At 51.9% G+C, this 15,736-nt stretch overlaps 1 protein-coding gene across 6 annotated transcripts in view; it reads left to right on the top strand.

The window, feature by feature from the left end:
• Positions 1 to 2,361: 2,361 nt before the first annotated feature.
• Positions 2,362 to 15,736, top strand: part of stk11ip (serine/threonine kinase 11 interacting protein) — a 120,737-nt gene continuing 107,362 nt past the window's right edge. For 2 of the 6 annotated variants that reach the window (XM_078227800.1, XM_078227804.1), the window contains exons 1-2: positions 2,362 to 2,438; positions 7,354 to 7,469. The gene's annotated coding sequence lies outside the window, so the exon portion shown is untranslated. Of the gene's footprint in view, positions 2,439 to 7,353; positions 7,470 to 12,120; positions 12,252 to 15,736 lie in introns of those variants that run through there. The other 4 variants (XM_078227801.1, XM_078227799.1, XM_078227802.1 and 1 more) reach the window with 4 other exon arrangements.

Genomic DNA, 15,736 nt, shown 5'->3' with positions numbered 1-15,736 from the left:
GATTTAAAAACAAGGATGAGTATTTAATTTTAAAGAAAGTGGGATAATAACAACACCGTTCATTTACACAGCACCGTTAATGAGTTTCAGTTCACAGGAGCATTCTAAAACAAAATGTGACACCACTTAACGCCACATAAGGCGATATTAGGTTAGCTAATCAACAGGTTGTCACGGTGGGTGGCACAGTGGTTAGTACTGCAGTCTCACAGCGCCAGGGGCCCGGTTCGATTTCCAGCTTGGGTCACTGTCTGCGTGGGTTTTCTCCGGGTGCTCCAGTTTCCTCCCACAGTTCAAAAGACGTGCTGGTTAGGGTGCATTGGCCACGCTACATTCTCCCTCAGTGTTACCCGAACAGGCGCCGGAGTGTGGCGACTGGGGGATTTTCACAGTAACTTCATTGCAGTGTTAATGTAAGCCTACTTGCGATACTAATACTCAAATTTAAAGCTTGGTTTTAAGAAATGTCTGAAAGGAAACTGTATTAAATAAATGTCATGGAAGCGGAGGCAATGAATGATTTTGAAAGGAAACTGGCCGGACACTTGAGGTAAATGATGGGGTAATGGGACACACTCTCTACAGCGGGCCAGCATGGACTCAAGGGGCAGAGTTAACACTGCTGCCTCACAGCGCCAATGATGTCTGCACGTTCACCTGTGTCTGCATGAGCTTCCTCCAGGTGCTCCGATTTCCTCCCACAGTTCGAAAGACTTGCTAGTTAGGTGCATTGGCCATGATAAATTGCCCCAGTTTACTGATGACACCATCATAGTGGGTCGGATCTCAAACAATGACGAGACGGGGTAGAGGAAAGAGATACAGAATCTGGTGAACTGGTGTGACGGCAATAATCTCTCCCTCAATGTCAACAAAATGAAGGAGATTGTCATCAACTTCAGGAAGCGTAGTGGAGAACATGCCCCTGTCGACATCAATGGGGACGAATTAGAAATGGTCGAGAGCTTCAAACTTTTAGGTGTCCAGATCACCAACAGCTTGTCCTGGTCCCCCCATGCTGACACTATAGTTAAGAAAGCCCACCAATGCCTCTACTTTCATTGAAGATGAAGGAAATTTGGCATGTCCGCGACAACTCTCACTAGGTTCTGAAGATGCACCATGGAAACCATTCTTTCTGGTTGTATCACAGCTTGGTATGGCTCCTGCTCTGTCCAAGGTCGCAAGAAACTACAAAGGGTTGTGAACAAAGCCCAGTCCATCACTCAAACCAGCCTCCCATCCATTGACTCTGTTTACACTTCCCACTGCCTCAGCAAAGCAGCCAGCATAATTAAGGACCCCATGCAATTCAGTAATTCTCTCTTCAACCTTCTTCTGTCGGGAAAAAGATACAAAAGTCTGAGGACATGTACCAACTGACTTCTCTGCTGCCATCAGACTTTTGAATGGACCTACCTTGCATTAAGTTGATCTTTCTCTGCACCCTAGCTATGACTGTAACACTACGTTCTGCACTCTCTCCTTTCCTTCTCTATGAACGGTGTGCTTTCAGTGTAACGCGCAAGAAACAATACTAAATCAAATCAAAATGTGCAGATTAGGGGGATTTGCAGGGCAAATACATATGGTTATGAGGAAAGGGTGGGGATGGGTCTGGGTAAGATTCTCTGTGGAGGAGTTGGTGCAGAGAGGTCCAAACTAGACCGGGGGGGGGGTAATGGGGGGTAATGGGGGGAGGAGGCAGGGGGGGGTAATGGGGGGAGGAGGCGGGGGGGCAATGGGGGGAGGAGGCGGGGGGGCAATGGGGGAGGAGGTGGGGGGGTAATGGGGGGGGAATGGTCGAGTTTGGACCAGGGAGCGGCGAGGGCTGAAGGGCCTGTTCCTGTGCTGTATTGTTTTTTGTTCAGACTCGATGGGCCAAATAGCCTCCTTCTTCACTACACTGATTCTATGTCCTCCTTCTGTACTGTAATGGCTGTGCCCGTTGCATTTTCAATGGAATGTGACCATGTTCCTTGTCAATATTTACCTGGGCATCCCCACCACCAGGTGAGGTGAGGCTGTTGCTGGGAGTGTAATGTGTCCTCCAGAGCGGCAGGTGGCGCTGTGCAGGAGGACTCCGGCTGCGGCGCCGCTCTTGTTAAACAATCTCCAGGGAAATCTGGCGCCCGGAATATAAATATTGCGATCCTTTATTTTAATCCGTCAGGAGCAAGAGCCGGAAGTTCTCCCGAACCCTTTTTTTCCGTTTCAGTTTCATAGCGGGGGAGAAATAATTCAATGATGTTTTGATGCAAAGCGGCCGCTGCGCCGTGACGCAGCGTCAGGGTGATGGAGGGGGCGGTGACGTCATGACGCGTGGCGTGGAGGGAAGCGCTGACGTTGAGACGCGATGACGTTGTACGTACCAGGGTCTTAACCTCCAGTCCAATGTTTAGGGTAGAAGGTGTCAGGTGATGGAGCAGAAACTGTGAGTAAGTGAGTGGGAGGAGAAGACAGGGGAGGGGGGGTAATGGGGGGAGGAGACAGGGGAGGGGGGGTAATGGGGGGAGGAGACAGGGGAGGGGGGGTAATGGGGGGAGGAGACAGGGGAGGGGGGGTAATGGGGGGAGGAGACAGGGGAGGGGGGGTAATGGGGGGAGGAGACAGGGGAGGGGGGGTAATGGGGGGAGGAGACAGGGGAGGGGGGGTAATGGGGGGAGGAGACAGGGGAGGGGGGGTAATGGGGGGAGGAGACAGGGGAGGGGGGGTAATGGGGGGAGGAGACAGGGGAGGGGGGGTAATGGGGGGAGGAGACAGGGGAGGGGGGGTAATGGGGGGAGGAGACAGGGGAGGGGGGGTAATGGGGGGAGGAGACAGGGGAGGGGGGGTAATGGGGGGAGGAGACAGGGGAGGGGGGGTAATGGGGGGAGGAGACAGGGGAGGGGGAGTAATGGGGGGAGGAGACAGGGGAGGGGGGGTAATGGGGGGAGGAGACAGGGGAGGGGGGGTAATGGGGGGAGGAGACAGGGGAGGGGGGGTAATGGGGGGAGGAGACAGGGGAGGGGGGGTAATGGGGGGAGGAGACAGGGGAGGGGGGTAATGGGGGGAGGAGACAGGGGAGGGGGGGTAATGGGGGGAGGAGACAGGGGAGGGGGGGTAATGGGGGGAGGAGACAGGGGAGGGGGGGTAATGGGGGGAGGAGACAGGGGAGGGGGGGTAATGGGGGGAGGAGACAGGGGAGGGGGGTAATGGGGGGAGGAGACAGGGGAGGGGGGGTAATGGGGGGTGGAGACTGGGGGGGGGGTAATGGGGGGTGGAGACTGGGGGGGGAGTAATGGGGGGTGGAGACTGGGGGGGGGGTAATGGGGGGTGGAGACTGGGGGGGGGGGTAATGGGGGGTGGAGACTGGGGGGGGGAGTAATGGGGGGTGGAGTAATGGGGGGTGGAGACTGGGGGGGGGGAGTAATGGCGGTGGAGACTGGGGGGTGGAGACTGGGGGGTGGAGACTGGGGGGGGGGAGTAATGGCGGTGGAGACTGGGGGGTGGAGACTGGGGGGTGGAGACTGGGGGGTGGAGACTGGGGGGGGAGTAATGGGGGGTGGAGACTGGGGGGGGGGGAGTAATGGCGGTGGAGACTGGGGGGTGGAGACTGGGGGGTGGAGACTGGGGGGGGAGTAATGGGGGGTGGAGACTGGGGGGGGGGGAGTAATGGGGGGTGGAGACTGGGGGGGGGAGTAATGGGGGGTGGAGACTGGGGGGGGGGTAATGGGGGGTGGAGACTGGGGGGGGGTAATGGGGGGTGGAGACTGGGGGGGGGTAATGGGGGGTGGAGACTGGGGGGGGGTAATGGGGGGTGGAGACTGGGGGGGGTAATGGGGGGTGGAGACTGGGGGGGGTAATGGGGGGTGGAGACTGGGGGGGGGTAATGGGGGGTGGAGACTGGGGGGGGGTAATGGGGGGTGGAGACTGGGGGGGGTAATGGGGAGTGGAGACTGGGGGGGGGTAATGGGGGGTGGAGACTGGGGGGGGGTAATGGGGGGTGGAGACTGGGGGGGGTAATGGGGGGTGGAGACTGGGGGGGGGTAATGGGGGGTGGAGACTGGGGGGGTAATGGGGGGTGGAGACTGGGGGGGGTAATGGGGGGTGGAGACTGGGGGGGGGGTAATGGGGGGTGGAGACTGGGGGGGGGTAATGGGGGGTGGAGACTGGGGGGGGGTAATGGGGGGTGGAGACTGGGGGGGGTAATGGGGGGTGGAGACTGGGGGGGGTAATGGGGGGTGGAGACTGGGGGGGGTAATGGGGGGTGGAGACTGGGGGGGGTAATGGGGGGTGGAGACTGGGGGGGGTAATGGGGGGTGGAGACTGGGGGGGGTAATGGGGGGTGGAGACTGGGGGGGGTAATGGGGGGTGGAGACTGGGGGGGGTAATGGGGGGTGGAGACTGGGGGGTGGAGACTGGTGGGGGGGGTAATGGGGGGTGGAGACTGGTGGGGGGGGTAATGGGGGGTGGAGACTGGGAGGGGGGTAATGGGGGGTGGAGACTGGGGGGGGTAATGGGGGGTGGAGACTGGGGGGGGTAATGGGGGGTGGAGACTGGGAGGGGGGGGTAATGGGGGGTGGAGACTGGGTGGGGTAATGGGGGGAGGAGACTGGGGGAGGGTAATGGGGGAGGGGACTGGGGGGGTAATGGGGGGAGGGGACTGGGGGGGGTAATGGGGGGAGGAGACTGGGGGGGTAATGGGGGGAGGAGACTGGGGGGGTAATGGGGGAGGAGACTGGGGGGGTAATGGGGGGAGGAGACTGGGGGGGTAATGGGGGGAGGAGACTGGGGGAGGGTAATGGGGGGAGGAGACTGGGGGGGTAATGGGGGGAGGAGATGGGGGGGGTAATGGGGGGAGGAGACTGGGGGGGTAATACTGGGGGGAGGAGACTGGGGGGAGTAATGGGGGGAGGAGACTGGGGGGGGTAATGGGGGGTGATGGGGGGGGAGGAGACGGGGGGGGTAATGGGGGGAGGAGACGGGGGTGTAATAGGTGGTGGAGGCAGGGGAGGGGTAATGGGTTGGGGGTGCAGGAGGAGGGCAATGGGGGGAGTAATGGGAGGGTAGGTGGGTTGTTCGGGGGATAATGAGAGGAGGGGGGTAATGGGGGTAAATGGGAGGAGGGGGGTAATGGAAGGGTGGGGGGAAGGAGAGGGGTAACGGGAGGGAGGGGTAATGGGAGGAAGGGGCAATAGGAGGGTGTGGGGAGGAGGGGGTAATGGGAGGGTGGCAGGAGGGGGGGGAGGAGGTGGTTGGGGGAAGGGAGGTGATGGGGAGAGTAGGGGGTTAATGGGGAGGAGTGGAGGGGGAAATGTGGGTGTAAAGTGAGGTAGTGAATGGTGAGGGGAGGCAAGTGGAGGACAGGAGTTAAGGGGAGATTGGGGAGAGGGGGTTAAGTGGAGGGAGGGAATGGGAGAGGAGGAGGAGGAGGAGAAGTAGCAATCGGGGGGTGGATACTGGGTCGAAGGAATAAGGATAGGGTGAATGAAATGGAGGAAAAGGGCAATTGGGAGAATTTGGGAGTGGGAACCGGGAGCAGCGAAGTGAAGGGGGTAAAGGAGATTGAGGGAGGGGATTGGGGGCAGCGAAGAGAGAAATGAGGAGGGGAAGTCGGAAAAGGGGGTGGGGGAGTGGGTGGAAGGGACTGCGAAGGGAAGAGGGAATAGGAACGGGGAAGATGGATGGTGAGGAAGGGAGAAGGGGCAATAGGGAGGTGAGGGGAAGACAGGAGGAAGGGTTCATAGGGAAGGGGAAAGATTGAATACGGTTGGTGTGGGAAGGATGTGGGAATAATGGGGAAGGGGATAGAAAATGTGGGAATAAGGGAATGGGGTGAGGTGGGAATGCACTGGGTGTTGGGGATGATAGGAAGATGGTGGGAAAGACGGGGAGCTGTAATTGTTCCGATCAATGTCCCTTTCCTCTCTATAGTCCTTGAGTCAACTCCAACCCTGCGTCCGTACCTCACCATCCCTCAATGCTCTTATCCCTTCAGCCTGTCCAGTGCATTGTAAACGCTACATTGGCAAGCAGAACCAGGATAACCAACTGCATTTTAAGGGGTTGCCCGCTCTCATTGTCACCAGCTTACCTCCTGACTCATCCCACAGTCTAAGTTTCCCTTAGTTTATCTCTCAAGAGTTGGTCGCACAACAATGCCAGTGTGGCATGGTGTGGGTAGGGCAGCGCAACTGTTTGTGAAACTGTCTAATCTCGATGGGGAAGTAGCAGGGAGCAGCAGGAAAACACATTTCAGAGGAAATAGAGTCTGAAACGAAGTGTGAGGAGCTATAAATGGGGGAGTCTCTAGGGTATAGCTCACTGTTAGCAGGTGCTGCGTCTCATCTGTTTATCATTTGTCCTGTCAAACAACTGGATTCATTCTATTTCAATGATTTCCCTTCTCTCAGAAGATTGTTAAATACGCGGTACCTACACTGTCTGGTGCTCTGCACAAGTGGCGATTCTTCATGGGAGTTCTTGCAACTGAAACGAGTTGCATTTATGTCACGCCTTTAACATAAGGTGCCCTAAGGTGTTCACAGGACTATTATCAAATTATGTGGGGAGACAATGGCCTAGTGGTATCATCGCTAGATTATCAATCCAGACACTCGGCTAATGTTCTGGGGACCAGGGTTCGAATCCCGCCACGGCAGATGGTGGAATTTGAATTCAATTAAAAAAATCTGGAATTAAGAATTTAATGATTGTGAAACCTTTGATTTGATTTATTATTGTCACATGTATGAGACAGTATTGTTTCTTGCGTGCTATACAGACAAAGCATACCGTTCATAGAGAAGTAAAGGAGAGAGTGCAGAATGTAGTGTTACAGTCATAGCTAGCGGGTAGAGAAAGATCAGCTTAATATAAGGTAGGCCCATTCAAAAGTCTGATGGCAGCAGGGAAAAGGTTGTTCTTGCATCGGTTGGTACCTGACCTCAGACTTTGTATCATTTTCCTGATGGAAGAAGGTGGAAGAGAGCATATCCAGGGTGCATGGGGTCCTTGATTATGCTGGCTGCTTTTCCAAGGCAGCGGGAAGTGTAGACAGAGTCAGTGGATGGGAGACTGGTTTGTGTGATGCCAGGGGGAGTTGGTTGGATCCTCTCTCGCTGGAGATGGTCATTACCTGGCACTTGTGTGGCATGAATGTTGCTTGCTCCTTATCAGCCCAAGCCTGGATATTGCCCAGGTTTTGTTGCATTTGGGCATGGACTGCTTCAGTATCTGAGGAGTTGTGAATGGTGCTGAACATTGTGCAATCATCAGCGAACATCCCCATTTCTGACCTTATGATGGAGGGAAGGTCAAGATGGTTGGGCCTTGGAAGGGATTTTTCTGACGAACTCTAATGTCCTTTAGGGAAGGAAATCTGTCATCCTCATCTTGTCTGGCCTACATGTAACTCCAGGTCCACCGCAATGTGGTTGACTCTTAAATGCCCTCGGAAATGACCCAGCAAGCCACGCCGTTCAAAGGTAAGGGAAATTAGGGATGGCCAATAAATGCTGGACCAGCCAGTGATGCCCACATCCCATAAACCAATAATGCCCTGGGATTGAGATGATTGACCTCCAATAACCGCAACCATCTTCCTTTCTGCTCTAACAAAGGGTCATCCTGACTTGAAACGTTGGCTCTATTCTCTCTCCACAGACACTGTCAGACCTGCTGAGATTTTCCAGCATTTTCTGTTTTTGTTTTAGATGGTGCAGTTGTTCGCACTGCTGCCTCACAGCTCCAGGGACCTGGGTTTGATTCCTGGCTTGGGTCACTGTCTGTGTGGAGTTTGCATGTTCTCCCCGTGTTTGCATGGGTTTCCTCCGGGTGCTCCGGTTTCCTCCCACAGTCCAAAGATATGCGGGTTAGGTTGATTGGCAATGTTAAATTGGTAAGAAGTCTCACACCAGGTTAAAGTCCAACAGGTTTATTTGGTAGCAAATACCATAAGTTTTCAGAGCACTGCTCCTTCGTCAGATGGAGTGGAAATGTGTTCTCAAACAGACAAAATCAAGTTACAGAATACTGATTAGAATGCGCATCCCACAGCCAGCCAGGTCTTAAAGGTACAGACAATGTGGGTGGAGGGAACATTAAACACAGGTTAAAGAGATGTGTATTGTCTCCAGACAGAACAGCTAGTGAGATTCTGCAAGTCCAGGGGGCAAGCTGTGGGGGTCACTGATAATGTGACATAAATCCAACATCCCGGTTTAGGCCGTCCTCATGTGTGCGGAACTTGGCTGTCAGTTTCTGCTCAGCGACTCTGCGCTGTCGTGTGTCGTCCAAGGCGGCCTTCACGACACACGACAGCGCAGAGTCGCTGAGCAGAAACTGACAGCCAAGTTCCGCACACATGAGGACGGCCTAAACCGGGATGTTGGATTTATGTCACACTATCAGTGACCCCCACAGCTTGCCTCCTGGGCTTGTAGAATCTCACTAGCTGTTCTGTCTGGAGACAATACACATCTCTTTAACCTGTGTTTGATGTTCCCTCCACCCACATTGTCTGTACCTTTAAGACCTGGCTGGCTGTGGGATTCTCATTCTAATCAGTATTCTGCAACTTGATTTTGTCTGTTTGCACTGTTTGAGAGCACATTTCCACTCCATCTGATGAAGGAGCAGTGCTCCGAAAGCTTATGGTATTTGCTACCAAATAAACCTGTTGGACTTTAACCTGGTGTTGTGAGACTTCTTACCGTGTTCACCCCAGTCCAACGCCGGCATCTCCACATCATGTTAAATTGCCCATAGTGTCCTGGGATGTGTAGGTCAGAGGGATTAGCGGGGTAAATGTGTGGGGTTGTGGAGAATAGGATCTGGGGTGGGATTATTGTCGGTGCAGATTTGATGGACCAAATGGCCTCCTTCTGCACTGTAGGGTTTCTACGATTCCAGCATCTGCAATATTTTGCCTTTTCCTTCCTGCGAGCTACGACTCCAACCAGTGGAGAGTTGCCCCCCAGAGTTGGTCGGGAGCATGGTGTTGTTTGAATGTTGTCAGTGTTGTGGCGATCTCCCTGCTAAACAAAGACGTGGCTGAGCTTGGCAATGATTAACAAGACCCAGTTTGGCCTGGGTTAAAGGTTAACTTTGAAGGAAAAGGATAACTCCCCGCACAAACAGCAAAGCTAAAAGAAGGTGAGATTTAACTGGCTGGTGGTGTCCTTTGCCTTAAGTATTCCATCTCTTTTATAGTGGCTGGAAGAGGTGGAGACCTGCCCTGTCCAGTCTGGCTCACAGGTTGTGCAATGGAGTCCATTCAACTCTGAGTGGGGACTTGGAATGAGAGCCAATAAAACCAGCCCATTGACACTGTCACCCCGGGGGGGTGGGGGGAGTTCTGTAACATTACCCAGACTCCTTGCATCCTGCTGCTTGTTTACACCCGAGAGTGGGAGTTGAAGGTACGGTTTGTGAAAAATCTACGTTTGTGGCTTTGGACAGTGTCAGCGGCCAGTGATAATCTTCTCACTTGAGCTGCTGCAGTTGAAATTCTCAGGGGGCGTGGATTGTTTTTACACGGTTACCTCTGATTCCCTGCGTAAAATTAACTCGGATTTATGCTCAGAAACAGACGTTTCCATTTCCCTGGTGTTTTGTTTTCATAGAATCCCTGCAGTGCATCGAGTCTGCACCCACTGTCTAGTATCTTACCCAGGCCCTCTGCACTGCCCTATCCCTGCAACCCCGCACTCCTGCCGTAACCCCTCAAAATATTAACTCTGTTCTCCCTCCACAGATGCTGTCAGACCTGTTGAGATTTGCCCAACATGTTCTGCTTTTGTTTCAGGTTCCAGCATCCACAGTAATTTGATTTTTTTTCCCCATCCAAATCCTTTCCCTAGTCTCAATATGTTGTTCAACTGGATGGGGAAGTTGAGTTGAATTAAAATCATAGAATCCCTACGGTGCAAAAGGAGGCCATTCAGCCCATCGAATCTGCACCGACCACAACCCCTATCTCCATAACCCCACCCTAACTAGTCCCCTTGATTAATGTCAGGGGCAATTTAGCACGGCCAATGCGCTTGACCTGCACATCGTTGGACTGTGATTCATGCGATTGAAACCTCCAGAAACATGCACAACTGGATTGACAGCTGGTAACCTGGACCAGAGCTTAGACCTGGATGAAAGAAAGACTGTCATTTATATAGCGCCTTTCAGGACCTGCTGATATCCTAAGGTAGCCTAAGGCTCTGATGAAGACCCAAAACATTGGCTCTATTCTCTCTCCACAGATTCTGTCCGACCTGCTGAGATTTTCCAGCATTTTCTGTTTTTGATACCTTAAGGAGCTAGAGTGTTACTCCAGTGCAATACCGGGATGTGGAGTGTGGATTCACAGGGCATTGTCCCACCGAACCTACAAAGCTGCTTCCGCTTCTTTTTTAAAAAAGCCTTGCATTTATAGAATCCCTACAATGCAGAAGGAGGCCATTCAGCCCATCGTGCCTGCACAACAGTAATCTCACCCAGGCCCTATCCCCGTAACCCCACGTATTTACTCTGCTAATCTCCCGAACTCTGAGGGGCAATTTAGCACGGCCAGTCAACCTAACCCTCACATCTTTGGAGTGTGGGAGGAAACCAGAGCACCCGGAGGAAACCCACGCAGACACTGGGTGATAAAGGCAAAATACTGCAGATGCTGGAATCTGAAACAGAAAATGCTGGAAAATCTCACCGGGTCTGACAGCATCTGTGGACACAGTAAGGAGTCTAACAACACCAGGTTAAAGTCCAACAGGTTTATTTGGCAGCAAACGCCACTAGCTTTCGGAGCCCTGCTCCTTCATCAGGTTTTGTTTTCATACAAAACGAAGGAGCAGTGCTCCGAAAGCTAGTGGCGTTTGCTGCCAAATAAACCTGTTGGACTTTAACCTGGTGTTGTGAGACTCCTTACTGTGTTTACCCCAGTCCAACGCCGGCATCTCCACAGCATCTGTGGAAGCCATGATGTGGAGATGCCGGCGTTGGACTGGGGTAGATACAGTGAGAAGCCTCACAACACCAGGTTAAAGTTCAACAGGTTTATTTGAAATCACGAGCTTTCGGAGCACTGCTCCTTCGTCGGGTGAGTCACCTGATGAAGGAGCAGTACTCGAAAGTTTGTGATTCCAAATCTTCCAAAGCTACCAAATAAACCTGTTGGACTTTTAACCTGGTGTTGTGAGACTTCTTACCTGTGCTTACCCCAGTCCAACGCCGGCATCTCCACATCATGGCTACCTTTCGGTGTAGCCACTGAAGACGGCAGCCAATTTACACAAAGCAAGATCCAGCAAACAGCAATGGGCCTTGACCAGATTCTGTTTTTTTTTTGTGATATTGGTTGAAGCAAAGATGTTGGCCAGCATGCAGGGAGGACTCCTACTCTTTGAAATAGTAGCTGTGAAACCACCCATGTCCAGCCAGAGAGACAGAAGAGTAAAACCAAATTACTGCGGGTGCTGGAATCTGAAACCAAAAGAGAAAACGCTGGAAAATCTCAGCGGGTCTGGCAGCATCTGTAAGGAGAGAAAAGAGCTGACGTTTCGAGTCCAGATGACCCTTCGTCAGAGCCAGAAGGGGTCCTCGGTTTACCATTTCATCGGAAAGACAGCATCTCTGACAGTGCAGCGTTCCCTCAGTACGGCACTGCAGCTAACTAAAAGGGCATCGGTCACCTCACTCACATGATATGAGGCATGTGTTCACCTATCTGCAAACAATGGCTGATTAGGCTATCCTGTGCTGAGATGGACTGATAGTTCTGATAATAGGGCTCTTTGAGCTGAGATTGGAGTTTACAATGCACTTGTACAAAAAACAATCCTCGGTGCTTCCTGCAAACACACAACTTCCAGTCTGGGGTTTGAAGATGATTCTGATTTGCTGTCTTTCGACCAACCCACCCCGCTCTGGAAGTCAGGGTCTGCCTTGATTGGGCAGGTTAATTGTATTAGCAAATCCTGGGGAACCTCTGTTCTACACAATGGGGGCCATTAGCACCTGATCAGGCAGTGGCTGCAACTTCACTGTGAATGGAGACACGTGGGTCTGCGGAGACACAGGCTGAAGCTCAGAGGAAGTATCTGAGCATGCATCCGGTGAAGATGTACAGCCACTATTTCAAACTTTCCTGGCTTCTCTTCCCTCAAAAACCCCTGAAAGTGGCCTGGTTAGAAGAGACCGAGAGTGCCGGGAGGTATCCAGGTCAGAAGATTTGTCCTCGCAAAACAGCTTACCCTGGCAGCCAGTATGCGGTTGTAAGTGTCTCGAGCTTGTTTGTTTGTAGCCTCTTTGTAGTTTAGTTGGCCGGTGTAAACCAGAGCAGAGAGATGTCGACGCTAAAAAGGCAGGTCTTTGGGGAGGGTCATTGGAGCGTGAATTCCTGTTTGTCTTGTCCCTTCCCCTCAACTTTTAAAACCTCAGCTCGTCAATGTTTTAATTCAATCCTTTTGGGTGGTGTTGAGATGAAATGAATTTTCTGCCATCTCCCCTCCCCCCACTTCTCCGGTGTATGTTGCAATGATTTGATTTATTGTCACATGTATTAGTATACAGTGGAAAGTATTGTTTCTTGCGCGCTATACAGACAAAGCATACTGTTCATAGAGAAGGAAAGGAGGGAGTACAGAATGTTGTGTTACAGTCACAGCGAGGGTGTAGCTACTTCATCCCCATAATGAGATGTCAGGATGATCCTTCTCTCTCTCATTGTTAGCCCTGCATTTCTCCAATCTCTGAGGACCTCTAATTCTGGCTCCTTAACCATCCCCTATTTTTTCCCACTCTACCATAGATGGACATGCCTTCATCAGCCTGGACCCTGAGCTGTGGGATTCCCATCCTAATCTCTCTACCCCGCTCTCGCTTTTTCAAGTTGCTCCTGAAAAAACATCTTACGAAACCAAACTTTTATTTACCTGTCCAGATAGCTCCTTGTGTATCAAATCTGTTCCTATGAAGTGCCTTGGACCGTTGCTACTTTCGAGACTTTATATAGATGTAAATTGTTTGGTCTGCAGGATCATTGGAGCATGCATTCTGTACTTGTACACTGCCATCGCTGGGCAAAATCACTTCTTATTGTTCCTTTGGATGTGAGTGCCACTGGCAAGGCCAGAGGGCAGTTAAGAATCAACCACATTGTTGTGGATTTGGAGTCACATGTAGGCCAGACTTCCTTCCCCAAAGGACACTCGAGAACCAGATGGGTTTTTCTGACTATTGACAGTTTCACCATTACTGAGACTGTCTTTATTATCCAGATTAAAATGAATTGAATTTAAATTCCACCAGCTGCCATGATTTGAACTCGTGTCTCCAGAGTGTCCTCTGAGTTACTAGTCCAGTGACATTACCCATGATGCCACCATGGCACGGGCACACAGTGCCATGGTGGCGCAGGGCAGCACGGTGGCACAGTGGTTAGCACTGCTGCTTCACGGCGGCAGGGACCTGGGTTCGATTCCCGGCTTGAGTCACAGCCTGTGTGGAGTTTGCACGTTCTCCCCGTGTCTGCGTGGGTTTCCTCCCACATTCTGAAAGACGTGCTGGTTAGGGTGCATTGACCCGAACAGGCGCCGGACTGTGGCGACTAGGGGAATTTCACAGTAACTTCATTGCAGTGTTAATGTAAGCCTTACTTGTGACGAATAAATAAACTTTAACTTATCATCTTAAGTAGACTGATGAAGACCAAAACAGTCCCAGGTTTCTTTTGTCTTCCCTCCTTCATGGTCTCAGCTAGGAACAGACACCACCCTCACAACCTCCCCAGCCTGTGTGAGCGAGCCACTTGGTGAATTGGGAAACCTGCTGTCGCTTCAGTTGGTTCTGTTTGGGCAAAACACGGAAGTGATGGTGAACTGTATTAAAACACCTGTTCAACAGCAACTAGAGTATTGCGTTCACTTCTAGGCAAAGCACTTTTGGAAGGATGTGAATGATTTTGATTTGATTTATTGTCACATGCAGTGAAAAGTATTGTTTCTTGCGGACTATAGAGACAAAACATACCGTTCATAGAGAAGGAAATGAGAGGGAGCAGAATGTAGTGTTACAGTCATAGCTAGGGTGTAGAGAAAGATCAACTTAATGCAAGGTAAGTCCATTCAAAAGTCTGACAGCAGCAGGGAAGAAGCTGTTCTTGAGTCGGTTGGTACGTGATCTCAGACTTTTGTATCTTTTTCCCAACGGAAGAAGGTGGAAGACAGAATGTCCGGGACGCGTGGGGTTCTTAATTATGCTGGCTGCTTTGCCGAGGCAGTGGGAAGTGTAGACAGAATCAATGGGTGGGAGGCTGGTTTGTGTGATGGATTGGGCAACATTCACGACCTTTTGTCGTTCCTGGCGGTCTTGGGCAGTCATGATGTGGAGATGGGCAGAGGTCTTGGGCAGAGCAGGAGCCATGCTTTTAATACTTTAGTGAAAAGATTCACGGGAATTCTTGCAGGGATGAAGTTCTTCAGCAACGGGGATAGATTGTAGAAGTTGGGGCTGTTCTCCTTTTGAGATTTGGTAGCGGTAAGTTTCTGGAGAGTAGATGGGGAGAAACTGCTCCCGTTGGTGGAAGGGTAAAGAAGTGGAAGGCACAGACAAGGTGCTTGGCAAAAGAAGCAAAGGGTAACAGGAGGCAAAGCTTTGTTCCATAGTGAGTGGTTGCGATCTGGGATGCACTACCTGAGAGTGAGGTGAAGGCAGGGTCAACTGAGGAGTTCAAAACCAGATAATTATCTGGGGAGAATAAATGCTGAGGTCTGTGGGGAAAATGTGGGGGGGTGGGGGAGATGGGGTAGGGACATGGGGATGGGCTGAATGGCCTTCGCTGTTGAGAGATTCTGAATCTTACCTGGAGTGTGTAAATAAGTTTGGATGAAATGTCCTAGATTGTGGTTTTGTCTGTTCATGTGACATCTGTCCTGCGTGAGGTTGTGTCCACCAGTCTAATGCTTAATCTGCTTACCCGAGAGTGTGTGCAAACCTGTATTCTTCCTGTTCCTTTCCCCCCAAAGCTTCACCTCGAAAACCCCACCATCCTTATCCACGTGCTGGCCACCAGCAATTACAGGGGATGCGACAAAGTGCTTTCCGGCCACTGAGGCACTTTTCAGAGTGCCGCCACTGTCGCAATGTAGGAAATGTGGCTGCCAATTTTTACACGGCAAGCTCCCACAGACTGCAGTGTGATTAACAAGCAACCCGATACATGATCGCTTTCTGCATGTACATTACTCATCCCAGCGCATAGATCAGCAAGTCAACATCTTTCCCCAAAGGTAGGGGAGTCTAAAACTAGAGGACATCGGTTTACGGTGAGAGGGGAGAGATACAAAAGGGTCCAGAGGGGCAGTGTTTTCACACACAGGGTGGTGAGTGTCTGGAACAAGCTGCCAGAGGTAGTAGTAGAGGCGGGTACAATTCTGGGTCTTGTAAAAAGCATTTAGACAGCTACATGGGTACGATGGGTATAGAGGGATATGGGCCAAACACGGGCAATTGGGACTAGCTTAGGGGTTAAAAAAGAGCGGCATGGACAAGTTGGGCCGAAGGGCCTGTTTCCATGCTGTAAACCTTTATGACTCTATGACTATAACTCCAGCTCGCTTCACCTCGTCTGTACCCTCACAGTTTAGTCTGAGACCCGTTCCAGACTGATTCATAGCTGCTTAGCCCAGTGATATCTTTCGCACTGGCTGCAAGGCCCATACTTGCCCTCCCCATAGGCTCCAGCACCACCTCCCAGCTC

This window comes from Mustelus asterias, chromosome 14, assembly GCF_964213995.1.
Source record: "Mustelus asterias chromosome 14, sMusAst1.hap1.1, whole genome shotgun sequence".
NCBI lineage: Eukaryota > Metazoa > Chordata > Chondrichthyes > Carcharhiniformes > Triakidae > Mustelus > Mustelus asterias.
Note: the sequence above shows the minus strand (reverse complement) of the source record. Positions and strands in the feature narration are given on the sequence as shown.